The sequence below is a fragment of the Vicugna pacos genome, chromosome 2, assembly GCF_048564905.1.
Source record: "Vicugna pacos chromosome 2, VicPac4, whole genome shotgun sequence".
In the NCBI taxonomy this organism is placed as follows: domain Eukaryota; kingdom Metazoa; phylum Chordata; class Mammalia; order Artiodactyla; family Camelidae; genus Vicugna; species Vicugna pacos.
In genome coordinates, this window is record NC_132988.1 from 101,216,696 (window position 1) to 101,243,789 (window position 27,094).

Consider the following 27,094-nt stretch of genomic DNA (forward strand, 5'->3'; position numbering starts at 1 on the left):
AAAAGGAGATCCCAAGATGATTCTTAGAAGTTTTGTTTGAGCAAGTGGGTAGATGGTGGCACCTTTTACTGCGGATGGGGAGTCAGAGCCTTGTTCAGATCCATTTTCAGAGTTCAATTATTTGGCAAGACTGAAAACTGCTGCTGTGGCTGCTGCTTATTGTTTTGCTGGTTTGTTTTTGCCTGAAGGCCCATAATGTCTGGAGTTTCCCTTTGTCTTTACTAGTATCTGTTTGTTGTTCAATGTTGAGATCCAGCAATATATCAGAGGCAGAAATCACTGATGATGGTCAAATTCTATTAATTTCATTTTAATATTTTTGCTGAAAACTTTTACAAAAGGAAACTCTCTTTCATCAATTATTTGCTTATGCGGTTTTTAATTAACATAAGACAGATAGAATAAACATTTATTTTTCCCCTTAATTTACCAGCTTTTAAGATAAAATTTAGTTCTTACTCTCTCCCAGAGCTAAGTATACATGGGCATGTATTTGTGTGTCTGTGTGTGTACACATACATACATATATATATTCATGAATGTAAACAAATTTGATGAGTTTCAATCCACAGCAAACCTTATACTTTTTTTTTTTGAGGGGGGTAATTAGGTTTACTTATTTATTTAAGGGGAAGTACTGGGGATTGAACCCAGGACCTCATGCATGCTAAGCAAGCACTCTACCACTTGAGTTAAACCTTACCCTCCAAATCTTCTTACTTTTAAAAGCTCAAATTTCTCACCTTTGAACATTGTGAGCTTCTTCAATTCTGAATTCTTTAGAAATGTTTTATATATTTTTAAAAAATATCTCAATTGTCGTACTGCTATTTTAAATTCAGGACTATGAGATTATACTCAAAGCCTTCTATATTACCTTAGCTCTTCTTTTTTTTCTTTCTTCCACACGTAGAATCTTGGTTTTTCCAGGACACAGGGTTGATAAATTTCTTTATTTTTAATTGCAAATCATACACACAATGGTTTCAGGATAATATTTCACAAATACCCATAAAACTGATATTCATAAAGTAAGCAATATGATTAACAAAAAAACTTTGCATTTGCCTTCCCCAGTCTCCACCTCTACAGTTTTGCAGTGGCACATATATTGTCATGGGATATAGCCATTATTCATTACACTCTCTCTCTTTTACTATAATGAAGTCTTAGTTCTAGAAGTGCCCATGTAAAAATCCTCGCTCTCAGTCCTTACGTCAATGTCTCTATTCATTTTGTGATCTCGTGCTCTTTCTCTAGCACATTCCTCAGGAATGGTGCATTAGAATAATATTTCCCAGGTGCTTGCATGTTGATAATAGCTTGTCTGTATCATTTATCATTGAGAGACGCTTCTACCTTCTACTCAGCATAACCTCCCTGGACACTTTCTACCTTTACCTATCTTAAATTTTATTTTCCATTTTTTATGCAAATACATTGCTCTTAAAAAACCATATGAGGATAATCTAATTTTCTTTTTCTTGCAAGTTCTTACTTGTTTTGCCTAGATGTAGAAGGTTTTTATTTTTCTAAACGTATTAATAATTTTAAAGAATATATCTTGATTTTAATATTTTTTCTTGTGTGTGTGTGTGCCCTTTGAATATATTGCTTCAAGCAGCTTTTAAAATTTTAATGATGGTTACATCGCATTCTAGATTTGTTTTGTATTGCTGTCTTATTTTGGTTTTCTTCTTAAGATTCCCATTGTCCATATGGAATATATTCCTTGCCTGATTAAATATTTGTTACTTTCTCAAAACTTTTATCTTTCTTTTACTTTACTTTTAAAAGTCTTCTCTGTCATTTTCTATTCTTTTCAAGGCATTACCTCTTATAATTTTTCACTGTTATGTTTTGTTTGGTTAGCTCCCATAACAAATTATTTTTCTCTTACTTTTTCATTATTTACTTTATATTAAAATATTTCAGATTTATGAGGTTTTTCATATCTTGTATAACTTTCTAAAAATATGTTTTAGTTGTTTTGAAATAGTCGATTAGTATAAAACTAGACCCTTATCCTATAAAAGTCACAAAAAATTGAATTAATCCTACATGGATTAGACTTTAATGTAAGATATGAAACCATGAAAGTTGTAAAAAAAAAAAATAGAAAACAATGCTTCTTCATATGAGTCTCAACAACAATTTTGGACATGACACCCAAAGTAGAAGCAACAAACTCAAAAACAAACAAGTGGGACTACCTCAGATTTAAAGGCTCTGGACAGCAAAGGCAAGAAGTTATGGTATATTTATACAATGGAATACTCCTCAGCCATTAGAAAGAATAAAATAATGCCACTTACAGCAACATGGATGGACCTGGAGATTGTCATTCTAAGTGAGGAAAGCCAGAAAGAGAAAGAAAAATACCATATGATATCACTTCTATGTGGAATTAAAAAAAAATACAAACAAACTTATTTACAGAACAGAAACAGGCTCACAGACATAGAAAACAAACTTATGGTTACCAGGGTGGGAAGTGAGTGGGAAGGGATAAATTGGAAGTTCGAGATTTGCAAATATTAACTAATATATATAAAACAGAAAACAAATTCATATGTATAGCACAGGGAGCTATATTCAATATCTTGTAGTAACTTATGGTGAAAAGGAGTATGAAAATGAACATATGTACGTTCATGTATGACTGAAACATTATGCTGTACATCAGAAATTGACACAATATTGTAAACTGACTACACTTCAATAAAAATATTTATATACAAAAAAAGACAACCTGTGAAACAACAAAAATATTCACAAACCATACATCTGCTAAAGGGTTAATATCCAAAATATACAAAGAACTCGTACAACTCAGTAGCAAAACAATAAATAACCCAATTAAAAATGGGTAAAAGATCTGAATAGACATTTCGCCAAAGAAGATATATAAAAGGCCAACAGGTACTTGAAAAAATGGTCAACATCGCTAGGCATTAGGGAGATACAAGTCAAAATCACAATGATCAATATTTAACCATACTGAAAATTAAAATATAAAATTAAAAACAATTTTAAAGAAAACAGCGAGGTGTCATGCCATACCTTTTAGGATAACAATCATTAAAAAGACAAGAGATAACAAGTACTGGCGAGAATGTGGAAAAAGGGAGCCCTTGTCCACTGTGGGATTGTAAATTGGTGCAGCCACTATGGAGAATAGTATGGAGGATCCTCAGAAAAATAAAAATAGAACTAACTTTCCATCCAGCAATATCATTTCTGAGAATAAAGCCAAAGGAAATGAAAACACTAAACGCTAGCCCCCCCAAAAATCTTCACCTCCCATGTATAGCAGTATTATTAACTGCTATAGCAAAAATATGGAAACAACCTAGTGTTCATTGACAGAGGACTAGATAGAGAAGTTATTACATATATATACATATTATATATGTATTATCCAGCCACAAGAAAAGAAATCCTGTCATTTGCCATTTGCAGCAACGTTGATGACAGACCTTACGTAATTATGCTAAGTGAAATAAGTCAGACAGAGAAAGACAAATACTGTATGACCTCACTTATATGCGGAATCATTAAAAAAAATTAGAACATGTCAAACTCATAGTAAAATAGATCAGATTTGTGGTACCAGAGGAAGGACATGGGGTGAGCGGGAACTGAAGAAAGGTGGTCAAAAGGTACAAATTTCCAGTTATAAGATAAGTAAGTACCAGGGATACAACACATGGCATAATGACTGTAGGTAACACTGCTGTATGATGTGTACGAAATTGTTAAGAAAGTAAATCTTAAGTGTTCTCATCCCAAGAAAAAAAAGTTGGTTTTTTTTTTGCTTTCCTTTTTTATTGTATCTGAATGAGATTATGGGTGCTAACTAAACTTACTGCAGTAATCATTTCACAGCATACATAAGCCAAACCATTATTCTGTACCCCTTAAATATAGACAGTGATATGTGTCAATTGCATCACAATAGAACTGGGGAGAAAAAGAAATAGTAGACTAATTTTTTTTTTCTGCTTTGTGGGCACGTCTTTCTGGTATCTTTCAAGTCTTTCACTGTTTGTAGGGATGTTATTTGGTTCCATGTTCTAATTTCTTCTATACAAATTTTTGAAAAAATTTGGTCCTGAGCATTTTATCTTGCTCACTTTAATGAAAAATTAGTACTCAGCTTTTAAAAGGAGACTTTGTTAGTCCAGAATCTTTCTAACTACAAAGTTAATTCTACAAATTTCTCTGTTTTTATACACTGTTAAAAATTATGACACCTAGGTTTCTGAAATTTCTCCTTGTGTCTTACTTTTTTTAACCTATTTTTAAAAATTTAATAGACTTTATTTCCTAGAGTAGTTTTCTCTTTATAGAAGAATCACATAGTACAGAGAGTTCCCATATATTCCCTCTCTTCTCACGTTTTGCAATATTGTTAAAATCTTGCATTGGTGTATGCAGTTGGTGTTACAATTGGTGAATCAGTTCAATACATTATTAGTAACTAAAGCCCACAGCTTACGTCAGGATTCACTCTTTGTGTTGCACAGTGCTGTGGATTTTGTCAAAGGCATCATGTCATAGTTCCCCCATTAAAGCATCATACAGGATAGTTTCACTGCTCTAAATTCCCCTGTGATTCACCTACCCCTACTTTTATATAGACCTTCTCTTAACTCTACTGTCCCCCTCTTGCCTAAAACAGAGAATACACATTTTTATTTTAAATTTCTTTGTCTCCTGGCACATAAGAGGTTCTCATAACATTTGAGCATTGAATCTACTCACTCACTAAACCACTTACCCACTCACATACTCACCCATTAACTTCGTTTTTACATTCAGTGTATATTTACTGATCACTTAGAGTGTCCCTGACACACTGGGTCCTTTGGACCTAGAAGATAAGTTGATAAAACAATTATTAAAGGTCTGCTCTAATAGATTTTGTAAAATGTATCTGTAATGTATTAAGGAGAGGGAGATAATAAACAAATGAATAAACATACAATATGTCAGGAGTAATAACTGCTATGAAGAAAAATGAAGCAAAATAATGGCATAGGTAATAATTAATGCAGAAAAAGGTCCTCTGTAGAAATATGGCGTCTGAGCAAAGGTGTTAATGGGGAGAGAAACGGGGACCTGATACGCTCACTCATTCACTCACTTCTCAAAGATTTCAAACAGTTCTAATTTTTGTAGCATCTCTGCTGAGCCCTGAAATATGAGTGCTTAAAAACAGAAGTGAAAGTTTTACTCTCCTGAAGAGATTCCGAATAACTAATATATTTCATTGTTTTAGTCACCAACTTTATAAATGTTCTATCAACATTAATTGAATGATGATCCTCCTCCAAAAGAAATAGAAAGAACAAACACACGTACTAAAAAAAATTAGAGGAAGAATAACATTTGCAGAAAATCTCAGTATCGTCAAGAAAGAAGTTCACTTCTTATAACGTTTTCTTTTTACCTTGTAGTATTTGAGTCATTTTCAAATTCTTATTGTGTGTTTTTTAAAGAGTCGTTATGGAGTTTGAACACAGAGATTCATTGTTATCTAGACATAGTGTTTTTTGTTTTGTTTTGCTTTTTCTTGTTGATTCTTTTTATTTTTTTTCTTCCTTCCTAAGATGGAAGTTGCCTTGACAATCTTTCGGAGGCTTACAACAGAGGAACACACAAGCAGGGAGGGATTAGTCATTCTCTTCGTAAGAAACAGGGATTTTTGTAATAAGAGCACAAAACAAGAGTTTCCCTGAGGGCACAAAAATAAGAGCTTAGCTTGCTAACTCTGCATGTGAAATGATTCACTAATTAGTAGCCCTAAATGTTAGGGGAAGAGAAATGGAGGAATAAATGCCACTAATATAGTGTTTTGTGTATGATGAAAGTGTTGTATCAAACTGCACTTCTTCATGGAAAATACCATTCTGTAAAAACCTGGTCCTATAATCTGTTATTCAGGCGGGTTCCTACAGCCGCAGACTGATTAAAACGCAGCAGGCAAAGCTATAGTAAACAAATGCCACCTGCTGCTGGAACAGGTGTTTGTGTCTTCATCTAGAAGCCAAGGTAAATGAGAGGATGCAGAGGGGTGCGAAGAGACCATTGCCGGGATTACCAGGAGCCTGGCATTCTGTAATTCACTGCTGCTTGTCCTTGAATTTAATGCTGGGGGTTTTGATTTGCCGGGTTAGTTGATGATGCCTTGAGGATTAAGCTTCGATACAATTAGGAAGACCTGTATCTTCGTGTAGGATTCCCACACTCAGTGGTGGCATTTTTTCCCCCTTTGTTTTATTGCTGACCTCTCCTCCCCCTGCACTACTTAGAAATCAATTACGGGACACAGGTTATTGAGGAGAGTCCCTTTCACCTCCTAACCACAAATAAAAAGATGCTACATGCAGGATAAATTAAGGAACAGACTATGTTGGATAGCATGCTATGAAATTTAATGAGTTCCTTTTAAATATCATTGTCTTATGCAATATTAGACTCTTCCTCTCACTCTTTTTTTTCTCTTTTTCATTCCTCACCACTATTTTTTGTTTGTTTGTTTGATTGTTTGTTTCAGAGGGTTTACTACCTCTCTTTGGAATTTTACATAGGCCGAACATTACAGAACGCCATGATCAATGCTGGCTTGCAGAATGCCTGTGACAAGGCCATTTACTAGGTACATTATCTCCATCTTTCTCTCATTCTCTCCATTTATTTTTTTTAACATCTTTATAATTCCTGTACAGGAAACTACATATATTTTAGATGTACAGTTTGCTGAATTTTGATAGATGTATACACCTAGGAAACCACCACCACAATTAAGAGAGCTAACATTTCTATCAGCCCCCAGGAGTCCTCACCACTATTCCAACAGTCTCGCCATTTGCTGAAAGGAAAAAACAATGTTACCATCATTGTTTTAAAGATTTTTCAACCTCTTTTTTCTCCTTAAATAGTATAAATTCATGGAAGTAAAGTTAGAGTGGTTTTGAGAAAGTATAACTGGAAGACTCCAGAAATCTTGGGGGCAAATAATTTTCCCAACATATTTTCAGTACTTGCTTCTTTGGGGGTGAGTCTGTATTATTGCATAGATATTATTGTAAGGTCAAATAAATAAGTAAATGTGATAAAGTTTTGAGTATTTCAAAATGCTATATAAATATAAAAGGAAGTTAAAATAGAAGTGCTGTTTGAAGCCCATAGAAAATAGATACCATATTTTTGATATAAGTCGTAAGACGTCTGCCAAGGACTTACAAAATATGGTAGAAGGTGGATTTGAGTTGCTTAAAAGCTTCCAGCAGGAAGTAGGTGTTAAAAAAAAAAAAAGAGCTTTAAGGAGATCACTTGAAAGCTGATTATTGATACTGTTAAATTTTGGGATCACAGTGGTGGTATGTGTGACTCCAACCTGGAAAATAGGGAAGAACAAAACATAGCTGTTAGCTGCTTTGACAGCATAGCAAAGGAGAAGCGGCCGCCTGGAACAACTTGTGTGCCCAGATTTTGTCAGGGAAGACAATGTCGGGTGTTTACCTTTGACCAGATTTGAACCATGATCAATAAACAGAAAGAACAACAATACTCAGACCCGTAACTTCATCGAGGGGTGTTTTGGTTTTAGTCACGCTGGGTCATTGCTGTCAAGACATACATCCTATACTTCCAGAGGCTAAATAAAATAAAATGTTATTTCAGCTTGTATTAAGTCCAAGCACGTAGAAAGGAGGCTTTCTTCCTTGTAGTTTCTTTAGGGATCCAAGGTCCTTCTATTGCACGGCTACTCCAGACCTGTAGAATTTTTCTCCCCATTCAGCTGGGTGCTGGAAAGGCACATCTTACCCACTTTGATCCAGAACTGATATAGACGGGGTCTTCTTTTCAGAACACATGTCCAAGCACAGATACAAAGGGGATGCCCCAAAATGTAGCCTCTTGGCCAAGGCACCACCACGAGGAAACATCTCTACACTACGAGAGAGAAAGATGCCTCCTGGGTGGTCAGCTACCCATCTCCTCCATGAAGAAGCATACACTAGTAAGAGGGATTTTTAGGATTTTTAGGTGCCTCAGGACTGATGAAGATGTAAAGGGTCATCCAGGAAAGAGAGGTCTTCAGTCTTCTTAACAGAGTGGATGTGCAAAATGTCCTCCAAGTGGGCATGTGAGTGAATTTCCAAGGAATTCAATACAGCACCATTGAAAGAAAGTGTCAGCATTAAAACTTTTCAGCAGCCAAAGTAAACATTTAGTTTAACGTTGGTCCAACCATTCCTTCCATGCTCCCTAAACTCTCTTCTTTTTCTATTTCCCTTGTCCTCAACCTCAGACCCTACACTGTTGGAGTCAAAAAAAAAAAAATAAGAAAAATAAAAAAAGAACAAAAGCTGATAGCAAAATGTATAACAGAAAGAAATAAAAGGAGAGAGAAAAGGAGGCCACCCCACCCCTCTCTCATCATAATCCTACCACATTCTCAAAAGAGAAACTAAGAGTAGCTTGCAATACAGTTCAGGACTGTATTTTACTATTAATATATTTTGGACTAGACATTAAGTACTATCTAGAGAATTTTTGCTAACTTGAAAGTCAAAAAAAAACAACAAAAAAAACCAAAAACAAATCTTTAATTTCAGTCAGTAACATAGGAAAATCCTTGCTCCAGAGAATGAATTTAAAGGTATAGTGAAAAAAAATATAGATATATGATTACATGTCATGAATTGTGCTTTAATCAGAGGATGGCATAAATAAGAGGTGTTGTATTGACTATATGAGAGATTGTGGTTGATCAGTTTTCTTGTTATATGTTCACTGATTTCCATACCTATAATATTTATTAAATATATATAATTATATTTAATATACTTTTCTTCCTTACCAAATAGGCATTATTATTCTTTGGTGATTTATGATTTGGAGGGTTTCAGAATCACTTTAAAGTAATGTAATTAGAGAAGAAATAGGACATAGTAGAAAAATTTGCTCTGTTCTTAAGCCTTTCTTAACAGTTTTCTTCCTCTTTTCCAGGTAGAATTGCTCAGTCTTTCTTGTCTTTAAATCTGTAACTTGTGTATATCTGCCCTTCCTCTTGGACTTGAGCATTTAGAAGGCAGTGATCTTTGAATTTCTTTTATCTTCAGTGATATCTGATATGTAGAAGGTGTGGTACAAAGAAAGACTCACTGATTTGAACAAGAGGCTGAAAGTTGAGGTTTTATAATAAATCCCTGAAATTATCTTTTTCTCCCTCTTTTAATGAATTACTTTTCTCCCTTAAAAGTGGAGCACAGAAAAAAAATCAGTTAATTGAGGCTTTTGAATCTTAAGTTCCTATTAATCAAAGTTTTAATGAATATAGATATAGAAGATAAAGACTTTGACAAGATGCCTCTCTCAATATGATAATGAAGATTAATTTGTAAAGTCCCTATAGTAGAGGTCAGGTGGGAGATAAATCTCATAAGCATTCCCTACATAATCAGAATCCTGTGTTTCTTTCTCTTCGACATGACAATTTCCAAGTGATACAGAGTTGAACAACCCTAAGAAAAGGAATGTTATCTCCCATGGGGTAAGTGGCCTCAGGAAAAGTCAGCACACTTCAAGCTTGGTAGCGGTTAGGTCCTGTGCTCGGAAGAACTTTCTGGGTATACACAACCTCTCCCAGTTTGTAAGATCTGTGTTGCCATTTACCTTCAAAATCAAATTATAAAGACTTATATCCAAAATGAGAGAACAGACTCTTTTAGTAAACGATTTTGCTATTAAACCGCACATGTGTCTTTTTGTTAAATTTTAAATTAAATTTATTTAAGATCTCTGATACTTTACAAAGAAGTCAGTGTGAAAGAAACCCTAAACCTAACATCTGTTGCTGTTGTCAACCTAATTGACTATCTTAGGGAAGCAGGTTGTACAGGAGTCACGAAGTATGATGTGAAAGAAGTATATTACCAAGGTGTTAAATTAAGTATGAAATAATCGTAGAGCTTCTAAATGTTCAGAGCCCTCCTGTTAAATGTGAAAGCGAATCGAATATGCTCGATATTTTTTCATAGTCTTCCTTTGTCTTTGGAGGTCACTGAAATTATTTCTGCTTGCCAATTTCCTTCCTACGAGGTAGCACATCAGAATGGCTGCCTTGCTGAATTTCTTTGATACTAGACATTTATGACATGCTGGACTTTCAGTGCTTGAGGCTGTTGCTAGCACATTCTCTAATTATGTTTAAATAAGAGGTTGCTGTTACGTAAAATAGAAAATCTGGATTTTTAGAGCAAGACAGTTAAAACTGCACTGATGCAAATCCAAGAGCAAGGTTAAACTTTAAGCCAGTTTAGCCAAGTATAGCAATTCATTCTTCCATATTTGCCAGGGGCCGTTTTCAAGTCTTCCCTATTTTTTACCTTCCTTGAGACTTCTTTCCTTTAACATGTGTGCAACTCATCACTGGCCAGTACCCTTTCAAACAGACAACCTCAGCAATTTAAATGCAGATTTTTTGTGTGTGCTTTGTTGTTCTTGTTCAGTGACATAAGACACACAGTTGGACATTGTCTATCATTCTCTCTACAACCAATACCAAAAACCAGGTTTGTCTGTAACTCCCTGTACTATTTTTTTCTGAACCTTACCATACGGTGCAAAATGACTGACGGAACACTTCTATCATGGAAAGAACATCAAAAAGAGAGAAAGGAGACAGGAACTTCAGTCTAAATTTTTTTCCCTAACTCCCGGTATGCATTGAACCAAATCACTTAAACTTCTCTGAGTTTCGGTTTCACTATTCATAAAATGAAAACTTATGTTGAATCATTTCTTTTTGCCCCAACTTGGCCAACTGTTCTATGATCACTATTATTATTCTGTTACCACAGCTTTGTTTATTTTCTTGCATCCAGTATCACTCACCTGCCTTTGAATATGCTTTTTGTCCAGTGCTTGAGATAATCTGTATCTTTTTATTTTATTATCACTTTGACTCAGATTCAGTATTTTCAAGGCAGTTGGTTTGGTTTTGAGGTCTAGCCTTTTGTCACAGAACGAAACCAAGACTGTTTGTCATATAGCAAGTGTATATACATTTACACTTAGGATGTATGCACATATACTTAGGACCTGGCATTTACGATGGATGGATAGATAGATAGATAGATAGATAGATAGATAGATAGATAGATAGATACTGAGTGCTTACATGGAAACTCCTTTGAACATAGCAACAATTCAGAGACTATGATGGAGAAGCTTGCAATATGCAAGGTCACAAAACCTTTTTTTTTTTAACTTCACTACGAATTCAAGGTTATTTTGATTGTAAACCTCTATTTATTGCCTAGGTCCAGTTATTTCTTGAGTCTTTTCCATGTTAAATTTCTTCTTATTGATAAAGCACGTAAAGACTGAAGAAACCCAACTCCAAATTAAAGTAGATATTCAGGCTCCGTTTTTTTCCCAACACTCCATAGAAAATTATCTAAATGATCTTGGTTTATAATCAGCGCAGAAACAGCTTCCATTGTCTTCCTGCTTCTTGCACTCCCTTCCCAGAGGGGAAGAAAGATTGAGGAAAGAAACAACATGTATATAGCCTAGTCCCTGGAGCATTCGTCCTCAGGACAAAGGTCTTCTCTGTTCATTCAGGTGGTGGTACATTCACCTGACCTTGAAAGGGAGGCCTTCAAAAGTCTTGCTGTGGAGGGTCATACCACATTTTGTGTGCATAACTGGACAAGTGTGTTTTAAAGAATTCATTTGACTACAGTGCCGAGACCTGTCACCGAGTGAGGATAATCAGAGACAGAGAAGACATATTTAACTGTGTGTGATTTCTGTGTCTATCTATTCAGTGGTTTTGGAGCTAAGGAAGAGAGAGGAGAATTACTACTGATAATTTTAAGCCCACTCTAAATGCCTGATAGTACAGCAGCCATGTTGTAATAATGAGGCAGTAAGAATGGAACAAACAAACTACAGGAAAGCTAGAAAAAGTGAAAGCCAGAGGAACCTGGATAACATGGAACGCTGAGTAACCGGAACAAGGCCAGCCGTCACACCAAAGTTCACACTTCATGACAAAAATAAACACTCTTTCTTTAACTACTATGGATTAGGTTTTCTTTTACTTTAAGTTGGAAGCAATTCTATAGCACAGCTAAACATAAAATGTGTTCAGACGTGCAAGACAAATTTATATTCATTCCTTCACTCATCCGTTTTTTCAATAACTGGGAATATTATTCTACTTCATATATCTTAGTTTAGAATACACTTACTGGTTTTGGGTCTCTTTTTACCAGAAGGAAACTGTATTTTCTGCTGTATCCAGGGCTTAGAATACTTTCTGCCATAAATTGGTACTTAATAAATAGTTACTGGGTAAATAAGTAATATATTAAGTTAAATTATCTGCTATCAACTAGGTATATAAAGAAAATTGAGGAAGCTGTATGAAAACTCACAAATACAATTCAAGCTGACAGGGATGATATATTTTAATTGGGGGTGAGGAGTATGATTATGGTACAATAAAAGGAATAGAATTTTCTACTTCACAATTCACTGATCTGAAAACACTCTTTATGTCATCCCCACGGGTATCAGACTATTATCTGTTTTAATGACTTTTTGAAATATAATTGAAATTCAGAAGGTACTTGAAATATAACTGAAATTCAGAAGATACTTGAATTGTACAATTTGATCAGTTTTGGAGTATGTTTATGCTTGTGAAATCATCACCATAATCAAGTTAGCAAATACTTCCATCACCCCAGAAAGTTCCTTTTGCTCATTTCTAATCCCCTTCCTTCCTTCAGCTCCGTCTGCAGGTGATGACTAATTTCCTTTTGGTCGTTCTAAACTGATTTGCATTTTCTCTAATTTTATATTAATGATTCATGTCATATGTTTTAATTTTTGCTTGGCTTTCTTTCTCTCACCATAATAATTTTAAGACTCATCATGTATGTTGCCGTGTATCAACTTTTTTTTTTAAATGCTGTAATTATTCTACTGTAAGAAGATACCATAATTTGGGGACAATTGGATAGAATATAGTATAATTTGTGGATTTTTGAATCATTTGTAGTTTTGAGCAATTGCAAATATAGTTGCTTTGAACATTTTTCTATAGCGTTTGGTATGGATATGTGCTTTTGTTCCTCTTGGCTAAATACCTAGGAATCAGCTGTCTCAGTCATACGGTAGGATATGTTCACATTTTGAGAAACTGCCAAATGTTTTCCAGTTTGGTTGGACCATTTTCACTTCCCCTCAGCAATGTGAGAGGTCCCATGCCCTCACATCCTGTCAACACTTGGTATTTCCTGTGTTTTCTTAAACTTTAGCTATTTTTAAAAATATGTAGTAATACCTCACTGTGGTTTTTGGTTGGGATTTCTTTGATAACTGATGATTTCATTTTTTATGTTCTCATTGGTCATTTGTCGTCTTCTTTAATGAAGAGTCTGGTCATTTTTTTTCGTGTTTTTTGCTGTGTTATATCTACTTATTGAATTAAGAAAGATATTTATGCATCTGTACATAAATTCTTTGTTGTCTGTATGTTATGAATATTCTCTACCAGTCTGTGGTTTGCCATCTTTATTTTCCTAGTCAAATGTTTTGAAGAGCTTTAATTTTGGTGACATCCAATTTGTTATTTCTTTTCCTTGCATGTTTTTTGCTTTTTTTGTTGTTGTTGTTCTAAGAAACATTTGCCTGCCATGAGTTTGCAAATATTTTCTCCTGTTTTGTTCTAGAATTTTAATGTTTTAGGTTTTATATTTAGGTCTATAATATTTTGAGTTATTTGTAGGTGGTTGATGTAAGAGTTGACGTTTATGATTTTGGGGGTGTTTTCCACGTATATGCCCAGTTGATCCAGTGACACTAATGAGACAGATCATCTTTCCCTCTGCTGAACTGTCTTTGTATCTTTGTCAGAAATCTCTGTTTTGTACAATGAATTATACCGCTATGTTTTGCCAATGCCCACTGTTTTTATTGAGGTAGCTTTATAATTAAGTCATAAAATCAGTATCATAATTCCAACAACATTGTCTTTTTAAATTTGCATTCATAATTCTAAGTGCTGTCTAAATTTTAAAATTACCTTGCCAATTTCCACAAAAAAATGTCTTGACAGAATTTTTATTGACGTGTTTTGAATTTATAATAGACCAATTTGGAAGACTTGTCATCATAGCAGTGAGTCTTCCACTGTATGAACTTAACGTATATTGCCATTTATGTATTTTTTAATTTCTTCTAGCAATATTTGTAATTTTCAGAGAAGAGGTCTTGCATTTATTTTTGTGGGACATATTTTATGTTTTTGACATTATTGAAAATAGGATTCAAAAAACACTTTTCCACTTGTTTTATGTTTGGATGTTGCAATGTAATTGATTCTTTTATATTAACCTTGTATATTCTGACCTTGCTAAGTCCAGTATTGAGTTTCAGTAGCCGTTCTGTAGTTTTGTGGATTTCCAACAGACACAAATCTGCATCTGGGGAGTTTCACTTCCACCTTTCTCATTTTTATAATTTTTCTTGCCTTTTTCAATGATTAGAACCCCAGTAAAATTTTGAATAAGAAGTGGTGAACTAGCCATTTTGCCTTATTCCTGATTTAAGAGAACCAATTTGTATTCAATTTATATGACCATTTTAGTAAATCCAGAAAAATCTTGGATCAGTGCATTCAGAAGTAACTATAGGAATATTTCTGGTGAATTATTTCTAATAAGAAAAATATTAAAATAGCTTAAATATAATCAACCATATGATGGATAAATGTAATGTACAATCAGCAATTAAACTGAATCAAATTTACCTCTATGAATCAAGTAGATGAATCTATAAAAGTAAGTTTGAATAGGGAAAAAGGCAAATTCAGAGGACTACCTTGCAACACTGACATCAAGATCAAAGTCAGATGAAACTGAACAATAATTTTAAGTGACAGATAAGTAATAGTAAAATCTTTTTAAAAACCAAGGAAATGATAAATACAGATTTAAGGGTGGTGGCCTCCCCTGAGGGGGTCTAAAGGAAAATGTGATGAGAAAAACATACACTGAGGTTTTTAAGTATCATTAGTGCTTTGTTTGGTAAGTTTGATGGTGGGTAATTTTTTTTATTATTATTTGTGATTAACAGGTTATTTAAAAGATGAAACAAAATAGTTGTTTATCACCATCTGGGAAATAGTCAAAGGTTACGTCCATATCTGATACCTAAAGGGTGTTTTGATAGAATTTATATACAATGAGAGCTGATAAATTCATGGACTTATATCTAAAGTTTCTAATTTTTAATATGATTAATTTTTTTAGTAAAACTTTAATAAAATTTATAGATACTATTTATATATAAAATAGGTAAACAACAGGGTTCTACTGTATAGCACAGAGAACTATATTCAATATCTGATAATAAACCATAAGGAAAAATAATATGTAAAGGAATATATAATATGTATAACTGAAACATATGCTATACACCAGAAATTAACATCAACTTGTAAACAGAATGTACATCAATAAAAAATTTTAAAATTAAAAGAAAAAAAGAAAAGAAAAATAAATCTCTTGAGAGTTTGAATTGCACTTAGGTATATGGATATGCATTTAAGTGTCAAAAATATATATCTCTACAATATATTCTGAGAATAGACTATATTTACATAGTTACGTTATAAACAGAACAAAAATGACTGAAAATATAAAAGAGGTGCCTTTTTTCTCAAGTTGAAGGATTGGATTCTTGAGCCTCTTATTATGATGCATACACTTGTGCATAAATGTTTAAAGCTGACCAACAGAAAAATATGAAATCATGTTAATCCTCATATTTTATGGAAACTACGTGTGGCAAGCTGAATCCTTTAACATAGGGTAATTATAGGATACTTTTTGAGACACAAAGTTTTTCACATCTTAAAGGTTTGAATCCTATGTGTGCTACTCGTGACAGCTGTGATGCTAAAGGTAAATGCTGCTAACAAATTCCTTGAATTTGAGTTTGAAAAAAACATCATGGTTATTTCAGAGCCTCTATATTTAATAGAATAAAATTAACAACTGTCTTAATAGGTTAAACAGAAAATAAGTGGTTCGTGCTTTGATTAAAGGGAAAGAGTTGATCACATTGCAAGGTGCTGAGTCCTCTGGGTGCTGGACTTGGTCAGAAGTCTATCCCCCCCGGGTGCAGCCCTACTGGGGCCCAATACCTACTAAGGTCCAACAACTAGTTTTCCCTGTTCCTGTTTCACTGGTTCCTGCTCCATGGTCCCCATACACTTGCCTAGAAGCTTCTCACGTATTCACAACTCTACCTGTCTCTTGTGATGCCTCATGTCTAAACCAATAACTACTACACGATTAACAATGAGAAACCACTCAAGACCTTGAGTTTCAAAGCCTACATTTTCAAGAATCTGTTCTTCAAGATGATTCAGCAAAATAGTGATCACCAACCTTCAATTAGAAAGATACGGTGTCTAGGTACGTTGATTTGAATGCCATATATGTATACATTTTTGTTATGTATCTGGTTTCTCCTCTGAGATTAATTTGCAAATCAATGAATTGTGATGAAAAGCTATATTTCCGCAGAGTGAACAAAAATGTATAAATTGTGTAATATTCATAGAGAACAGAAATGTACAATCAGCTAATGTAGCACTCATCCTCAGCGCACAGAGAAAGCTGACACTGTGGGATTTAGCGATGCACCAAAGATCTCAGGACAGCGAGAGCAGGGCAAGAACTGGACCTTGGGGCCTCTGGCCCATAGTTGCTGGCGTGAAGCCTCTTACATAACCCTTTTGATTTACAGTACAAAACGAAGGAAACTGAGAGAGAAGTGGGAAACAGGAATACAGAATTACCTGTTACCACCTTTTGCCTTTTTCTTCTTTTAAACATTTTTTTTCTAAAATTGTTACTCCTTCTCACTTCTATTCACAAAAAAAATCAGTTTTCCTACCCAATGTGCCCTAATAGAATAACTTGGGGAAAAAGTTCATACCCATACAATTATTTCTAATGCCCTAGGCAATTTTATTTTTAAAACTTATTTTAAATGATAAAAAAGGAAAGGCATTTATATTTCTGCCTTATATAGTAGATTAGAAAATAGTTTTGTACCTCGGAGGATTAACAATATAAGTACACGTACAGATACAATACTTCAAAATTAGGCATTGTTTCACTGAAGCTTTGACAGCCCGTTTCCTTAGTATTTTCATCTGTGATAAAACCTTTTTGAAGGGACAATTGTGGGCGGGGGAAGTATCTTAGAAATGTTATTCGACTTTCTACAATTATCTCTTTAAAAAGTAACATTGTGCCTCAAGCAAAGGATTTTACAAATTAAAAGTTTTGACTCACTCTCCTCGCAGAGAACAACTTAAAACTTTGACAGGTTCTCAAATTGCAATTACTGAAATAATTACAAGTTTCCCCCACTTTTCGAAAGTTCACTCTATGCTATTTCACTTTTACAAAAGACTTACATTAATACCTGTGTTTGCTAACTGGAAAAAAAAAATACCCAAAGAGAATATTCATTTTGACGAAAAAAAAGGTGAAAAGCTAAAATAGCATTAAGTGCCTGTTTTGCAGTAAGCCATTATGAGGCACTGAGAGGGGCATCACCAGCCCCTCCCCGCCAAACTACAGGAGCATCTCAGCGTCAAGTCATCATAGCTTTGAATTGTGTCTGTGAGCATCTGTGCTTTGTCTCAATTTATTCTCTGCATCCCTTAGCAAGATGTGTCCCAGGTAATTGCTTTTTCCTTTTACACCATTTCGGCTTAGGAAAGGTTTCATAGGACACTCTACTTTCTGAAAGTGGGGGGAAACTGTATTTGATTTAACAGTAATTGTATTTTTTTAAAAAAAGACAAAAATCCCCCTCGAGCATGTTTGGGATAATACATAAATAAATATCTTAAGCATTTATTTACATATAAGTATTCTTATCAATATAGAATTTCTCAGTCTCTCAGTTTAGAGTTTTCAGTGCCCTTACTGTGTCCGGGAAGTCTAATAAAAAGCTGTAACATACACTGAAATCTCTATGATACCTATATATTTTAGTATTATAATAACATACAATATTATTTGTTACATTCATATACAGTCTAATATCTTTTCCTATGTAAATAATTTATCTAATTTCTCCTTTTCTGTGTCTTTCCTAAATTTATTGAAGAAATTCAGTTTCATCTTCTTCCTTACTCTTCTGCATCTGAACTTGCTTGACATTATTGTTCTATTTACCTCATTTACATATTTAATTCCTGCCTTCCCACCTAAGACATCAATTGTCCTACATCTATAAAGTGTTCTATTGTCATTTTATGTCCTGGATGAGTATTTTCATTCTGACATCTGGTAGAATTTAAATAACTATTGAGTTCCAAGTTAGCAGAAGTGATCTGTGTTATTAACTATTTACACAGTGCTTCCAATAGGTAAAACATAATCTAGCTCTAATATGTTTTTCTTCAGTGAAAATCTATGTCTTAAACAGGGTTGCCACTGGCAAGCAGAGTCTGAGATTCTTTATCTCCCATTGTACATTACCAGTTTTTCTCTACATCTGTAAATTGATTAGATCTTTATTCCAGCTGGGATGCTTAAAAATAAGTCATTATTGGCTTCCATTTCTGTGAAAATAGAGTAGAAACATTTATTTTATTCCTACCACTAAGTACAACTAAAAACCATGGAGATTAAACATAATGCTTATCATACATAAAGCAAACATAAGACAACTCTGAAAGAGTCTCTCCAGTAAAATCATCTATTGTTGGAGTATTTTTTTGGAAGGTATTCAAATTATGAATTCATTTTCCTTAATAGTTATAAGGGCTATTCAAATTATTTATTTAATATTCCATGAGTCTAGTAATTAGTTCTTTACAAAGGATTATTTCATTTTATCTGAGTTGTCAGATTTATATTTTGGAATTGTTCAGAATTATTATTCATTTGAGGTCTGTGGGGTCTCCAGTGATATCTCTCTTTTTTTTTTTTTAACTCCTGATAGTTATAATTTTTATCTTTTTCTTTTTCCTTGTCAGTTTTACTAGAATCTTACTTACTTTTCAATTTTATTAATCTTTTAATGAACCAGCTCTTTGTTTTCTTAACTTTCTGTATTTTTTGTTTGTTTGTTTTCAATTTTAATAAGTTCTGCTCTTTATTATTTCTTTATTTTGCTTGGTTTGAGTTTAGTTTTCCTTTTTTCTAGTTTCATGAGGTAAGAGTTAAAACTACTGATCTGAGACGTTTCCTTGTTTCTAATGCATGCATTAATGCTGTAAATTTACCTCTTGGCACTGATTTAACTTTCCACAATTATAATATGAGTATTTTCATTTTCTTGAGTTCCATGTACTTTTTAAAATTTTCCTTTAAGACTTCTTCTTTGATTCATAGATTATTTAGTAGCGTGTGGTTCTGTTTGGAAGTGTTTGGATATTTTCTTTAATTTTTTTGTTTTTAAATTTGATATCATTGTCACTGGAGAACACTGCATGATAAAAATAATTCAAAATTTTTTTCAAGTTTGTTTTATGGCACTGTATAAAATCTATCTTCCTATGCCTTCTGGGGCAATTGATAATTATTATATATATTCTGCTCTTTTTGGTGGAGTGGTCTATAATTCTTAATCCCATGCTATTGGTTGATGGTGTTCTTAAATTCATCTAAATCCTTGCTAATTTTGACTATTGTTTAGAAGGATATTGGCTTTCCAAATTTAACTGTGTATTTGTCTATGTCTCCTTTCAGTTCTACCAATTGTGGTTTCACATATATTGTAGTTCGGCTAGGTCTTCCAGGTGTAATTACTATTATATTATAAATGCCCCTCTCTGTCTCTGGTAATTTTCTTTAATCTGAAGTCTACTGTGTCTGATATTAATATAGCCACTCCTATTTTTTTGAATAAATATAACATTTCATATTTGTATCTGTTGCCTGCATATAGTATTATAAAATAGCCTAAGTCCTTAGAAGGGATCATCCTACCAATTGCCAAGAAAACAATCATTTCTGTTGTGCTGGGCAAGATTACCCCCATGGGGATACAGACATTTATTTCCTAAAATTGAGTCATCTGTTCTTTGGTTCTCTTCTTAAAGATCATGGGGAACTGAGTGCCTTTGATATGGGTTCTCAGGTTAACTGAAAGGAAGTTTTGATCACAAGCTCAATTTCTTAAACCTTATTTGTACACGTTTTGAAAATTCAAATTGTTACGGCCTCATTCTTCAGTTAGAGTTGTATTAATCTCAACAGGTAACTATGTCTCAGTTTTCACTGTGGTATGTGGATAGAAAATCAGCAATTACTTCTGTAACCCTTTCCAAGGAGGGTCACTGTCTCCTTACATGAATATATGATAAATTATGAGTTTCCCTTTGGAAAAGAAGCTGTATCCATCTTGACTGGTCCATAGAGGACATGAATTAAAGTCACTGATCAAAAAACAGAGTCACATACCAAGTGTTTAAAGATTTTGTCCATTAGTTTCCTGTAGAAAATAACCCTGGGAATTAACCCCTGTAGTTTATAATTCTGCCTATTGCTTATTGTTCATAGATTTATTATATATTTAATTTTTCAATTTATAGTAATAATACATGAATGCACATACCTGTTACAAATACTCAAAGCAACCAGAAAGTACACACAGTCACCTTGGTTTTTTCCCATTTCATTCTCTTTCACAATCCAATATCCTTCCCGAAGTGTCTTTTAAAATACAGTGTTGATACTTCAGTGCATTTTTCTTTACTTTAAACAAATGTTCAAGTTGTCTGTTTGAAAACAAATAGTATCTCTCTTTGCCAGATGACATTCAGAGTTAGTACCAACTGATACAGGATGACCACCAATTAAAAAGAACACAGACCACATACAACTAAAAGAGCTATAATAAGGCACATGAGCTGAATATAGGGCGCATATATTATCACTTTTGAACATTTTCAAATATAGATGTGAGATCTTCTTTGCATATCCATTCGTTGTTCTTTTAGCCTTAAAAGTTCCCTCTAAGCTCATGAGATGAAAACATAATTTCCAAAAAGTGTACATCAGTCAGAACTGGTCTGACTAAATTGTGCAACAGTCCATGTGGTCTCCATCTTTGACTGGGCTACGTAGGGTTACATCAAAGTTACCATCTGGATCTAAAGGAGATCCCTAATTTTATTTTTCTTTCCCTATTGATATGTCTTTTTCAACAGATGTCATTAAAATCCAATATTTCTTTCACATGGCTTCTGAGATCCTTACATTCTTCAACTGAAAGGCCACCTAGGACCAGATTAAACTTTGCAGTTCTCAGTTTCTCTTGGACATGTTCTCTCAACTTGACCAGAAGCTTAACAAGGTTTTCAGTAAAGGGGTTTATCTCTGTGATTAAATTTGGAGTGATCAAAAAATCAGGTATGTTTTTTCAGAAGCAATCCTCAGACCCATTAAAATAGCCTTCCGGGCCTGGATTAAACTAGTCCTATAGCATACTCTATTTAAATAAATAGCTTGCTTAATCAAATAATAGCTCCCCTAAAGAGCTCACTCAGTGAATGAACCCTTTTCCTCTTAGGATTCTCTTCACTGCACCCAGATGTAATTTCTTTGCAAACTGCCTCTGGCAGTATTTTTTTCTTTTGCCTTAATGTAGGGATTTTAAATTTTTATGTTCATTCACCCTAGTCTTCGGTGATTCCTCACCAAAGGATTTTCTGTTGAGAAATAGTTTACCCTATGGGAATCAACCATCCTCTCTACCTGACCTAATGTAGCTAGGCAATAATTTTAAATAAGATAATATTGTGTATATACGGGCCCAGCCAACAGCAACAATTGATCAGATAACTCCCATTCCTTAAACTATTTTTGATTGACTATTAATCAGGGCATTTATTCAGGTGAGTGGATTTTTACTAAGCACTCTGGAAGAGCACATTTATCCAAAGGACTGCTTGACTCTACAGCACTAGTTGCCTGTAAATCCGTTGAAGTCAAACCTCTCAGAACAATCTCCAACACTTCAGATTCAGCCATGAGCAGACTCACTCAGGAGCTCATTTGGTTTGTTTACATTTATTTTTTTCTTTGTTTTGACCACAACTTCCTCCCAGTGGTGTAAATTTCACCAACTAATGTAACCTTTTGGAATTTCTGTTTCCCAGTCAATAAAATAGTAGCAATCTTCTATAGTTTACAATGTTGTGACAAGGATTCATTATGCGCAAAATAGTGCATCACGCCTAGAAAATGTCTAAGGAATGTGGATCTCTTCCCCCCAAACCTATTTATCTGTTCATACTCTCCCTCCCACTCCCTCATCTCTCTTTTTCCTAGTTCTTGTCTCTCTTCTTCACGTAATCAGTGAAGAATCATTTTTGCTTCCTCCTACTTTTGAGTTTGTATTTTTAGTCAAATTCGCGAGGTAAAATGACACAGGAAGATTGGCTATTTGCGATGATATTATATACGTGAACAGTTCAGCATACTGCCTCTTGGTTTTTGCTCTGTGTCATGACAAAGAAAGAATCAAATTTATTCAAGTTGTGGTTGATGCTGGTGGTTGCTGTTGTCATTGTTATGGTATGATTGTTGTTGCACGTGAGGGATTCTGGATAATTTTGTTTTACTTGTGTTTTTACCCAAGGGAGCATCTTTGTGACATTATCTTTTCAAAAATATTACTCCTGAATTTAGCTGACATTTTGCCACAATATTTGACTAATCACTTACAACTGTTCTTTTTTAACTGTTATTGCTATTGTCTTCGGGATTAATAGTAATAGTGGATTTCCTACATTTATTTATTGTATAATATAATCCAGGCACTATGCCAAGAACATCACTTATGCTGCAGTGTTTAATCCCTCAAGAATTTAAGAAAGCAGAAGCTGAGACCTAGAGAGATTAAATATATTTTAACTAAAACTGCATAGGTAATGAGTGGCACAACCAGAATTGCAACCCAGAACTGTCATCGTCATCAACCTTTTAAAAGGATCACGCGGTTTCTACATTTCAGACTTGCAATAAAGGGTACTGTCACTTAACTCTTTTGCCTCCTTCATCTTAACTACTCCACTTCCAATTTCCTCTATCCATGTTTCATACATATCCAAAGTGATGCATTTAAAATATAAATTTTATTGTGACCTTTCCTTTTATATCTCCTAAATTCCATCTATGGCTCCTCACTGTTTCAGCATAAAGTCAAGTCTCCAAATCAGGGCTGGGTCTCTTTATAAAATGTTCTCTGTTTACCACTTCCATGTGCCAGTTTAAGCTATTTGCACTTCTTCCCCCACAACCATGACTCTTCAAGAAGCTGGCTGAGATTTATACATGTTGCTCTCCTTCTGTATTTCTCTTTCATCTCTCAGTCCCTAATACCTACTCATCCTTCAAGACTAAGCCCATCTATTACCCACTCATGACGTTTTCTTTGATTCACCCGGGCTGAGCGAGGTATCCCATAACTGGTTGCTCTCAGAAGCAACCACTGGAGCAAATTTCCACTATAGTATGCGTTTTACTATTGGTATATTTGTCTGTTTTATAGAAGAGGATATGATCTGCTTGAAGGCAGGATTGTGTTTTATTCTCAGCGTAATGCCTGCCGCAGAGCTGGAGTTTACAAAACAATAAGTTGATTAGAATTAAATGAAATTAAAAGACTCCTGGAAAAAAAGACACTGCAAATCAAAAATGTCAATTATGTCCCCGGTTCCACATCAGACTGCGTAGGGCCTTGTTCTCCAGGATTTCTTGCTAAGCCTGGAGCCACTCTGATGCTGTGTGGTGGGCAGGAAGGCTCAGACTCCATCAGTGGCTAAGAGCTTGCTGTTCCCGACTCAAGGGTGTCAAGGGTAGTGACAGAAATAGCAACAAACTGCAAATTTTCAGACAAATCAGCCATGACCTTGAACATCAAGATGACCAGAGGCATCAAAAGGATCCTTATAATATCTGAATCAGTCATAAAGAACCCAGGAACTACTGCATAAAAGAAATAGCATCAGAGAAGATGCAGGCTCAACTGCTTTTGTGGTGTAGTCTTCAAATCCAATGTCACTCATTCTCAGTGTATCGAGAATGCAATCCTAAAAACGGCTACCAAATATTATGATTACTACATGTTTTATATATAGTTAAATTACTTTTCATTCTTATCAAGCAAAAACATCTTGAGGTATTAACTAAAGTTCCCACTTCAACTTCTATCCTTTCAGCTGAAGTAAAACACAACTGTCGGTAGGTATGGGTGTTGGGTATAATTCTTTACAGGTCTACAAGAGTAGAAGAAGGCCAGATTTCCCCCTGCCTAATAATTCTCATTATTCCATTCTGGTCCTGTCCAAGTCCCTTAGGATAATTTTGAGAAGGAGAGTCCAAAATGGACACCACACTTCTTCCTAATAGGAAGATGATTGCTCTAACTGAAGTTTACTCTGCTCTCTGTCACTGACTTTAATCTACTTGCAAGGGATGGTTAAGGAGATATTTATAATGTCCCACTTTCTGAGTTTCTACATTCAACTATTCCGTTATAGAATAGATGGCAAGCAGGCTGTACTTCAGGCAACTGCCAGTGGAACCCTGTGTAACTCATCACACTGGTTTGCATTAATTAATGCAGGAGTAAGAAAGACTGGAAAGTTGGCAGTCTAGCATTTCTGAAGCTTAAAATCCTGTAGACAGTAAATTCATATCTCAAATTGGTATATTAGGTTATCAAAGAAATTTTAAAAACCTGAGGACTGAGAGTAAGCAGAATCTACACCTGGCAAGATCTGCACTTGCATGCTAATGTATTCACGGAAGAATTTTGTTCACAAGTTGCTATAGATAATGTGCTCTAGACAGGCTATTATTATTATTTTCTTGAGACCGTGGTAGATGATTTGTTTAGTTTTGACATAAGTTGGATTATTTGGATTCCACAATCCTACATTTCATATGCAGTGCTGCATCTTCTTAGAACAAACTCAGTAGACAGATTTAATATGGATTTTCACCTAGCAGTCTGTCAGCATTCTTGAATATTTTATTATCAGAACGAACAATAATAATTTTCCAAGTCCCAAGTGTAGGCTGGTAGCTGAGCTGAAATCACATTTAAGAATGATCCATACCTTTTTAGGTCAACATCTAAATGAGAAGAAAGAGAAAAGGCGAAGGCGTGGGACTTGAGACCATGAAATGTGCCAGCCCGTGATTATATACCCTTACGTCTCCTGTGGCCTGACAGACTCAAGCTTGTTCTAACTGGTTTTAGGCAAATATTTGTAGGACTGAGATTTTGAACACGCATAGTTTCAAAGTGTCTACAATGTGTGCTCCTAATGAGAGTATCTCCTCACTGACATTAGGTATTGAGGTTTAAAACAGTAGTTAGGAACAGAATGTCCTATGGTAAATTCAGGGGAACAAAGGTAATTACTTGGTCTCAGTTTCAGTTGGACTTCATGCATAAATAGGCTGCCCATTATAACCAAATTCAAGTCAAAGAGAGAGGCTCTTGTTTTACAACCTCTTCAAAGAGGTTCACAACTAGAGAAAAACTGTTCTCTGGTTGTGGTTACTAACCTCAATCTTTAATAAAACACATTAATGCTGGAGGGGGATTCCAAGAAGGCCAGATATCTCAGCCTTTGAGAAAACTGCAAATACACAAACAAGATAGCAAATACCAAAAGACAGAACACAGAAAAAGAACATTATTTTTTAACTGACTGGCACTTCTCTTTTTCCCAGCTCTTTGGCTGTACATGGATTACTTCTTCAAATGATTTTACAACATTGTTTTTTACACTTAAAATACAAAGATAATGTAGACTGTCCTCTTCTGAGGCTGATCAAAATTTGTGTTTTTTTTAGAGATAACAAAACGTGGTAAATTTCCTTCAGCTTTGTAATTCTACTGTAGATGAGACGTGTACTTTAAAAAATGCTATCACACCAGGAAAACCTCTATCAAAAAAATAACTTCTGTGTAATTAGATATTTAATGTAACTAAATTGATCACTTATTATCTTACATGTCTGATGATTGGAGAAGGCTCAAGAACTTCTGCCTCTGGACATTTCCAACTTTGTTTTTTCTCCATCAGCTATATACTTTGCAGTTACACCTCAGGTCATAATCTTAGAGTCTTAATATACTGAATCAACACAGTGCCTGTTACAGGTGTTCTTAGGAGTCATACCTATACCAGGATGGCTAGCCGACTATGCATACATGGACCACGTAAATATACACTATTAAATTTAAATTATATGAATCTCCAACTCAACATCTCTTTACTTTAATCAAGGAGAAAATATCCCAAGACCACTCTGACAGCAGAAAATAAAGGGAACTTGGAGTAGGGGATAGTATTCTTAACTGATCAGCTAAAATGCTGTATTTTAAAGAGCTCGCAAATAAACACAACCCACTCATTGCTAAGGTCCTGACAAGGTTTTGGAAGGGGTCCATTTGAGTGGAGCCCTGAAATTGATGCTTTATTAATTTCAGAGTAAATCCATGTCTCTTGCTGTGTTTTATTCAGGAATTACCTTGTAGGGTTAAAGGAGAGAGAGTGAAATAGGAATAAGATAATATAATTGATGAAGAGTGGGAAAATGAAAAACATCAAGACTTGATAGAATGCAAAGAACTCTCAGCTAGGAATAATCATCATAAACACAACAATAATAATACCTAGAAGTTTTGTGGCATTTATTATATGCCATTGTGTTTTTCTGTCTCAGAGAAAAGGCTCTATAATTGTTAGCTGTAATCACTAGCTATAACTATAATTAGAACATCTTAAGAACTCTTAAATTAATCTGTCATTTTACAGGCATCAAAACCCTGGTTTGTAATTGAGAGTATATCAGATAACATCTATATTTTATGGGTAATTTAAGTGCTTTTTAAGGGATATATTTACTGTTACTTTTGTCTAGGCAATGACTGGAGTCCTTAATGCTAGCATATGTCACAACTCCAGTGTCTATGGATTATTTAGATCCTTTGAAGATAG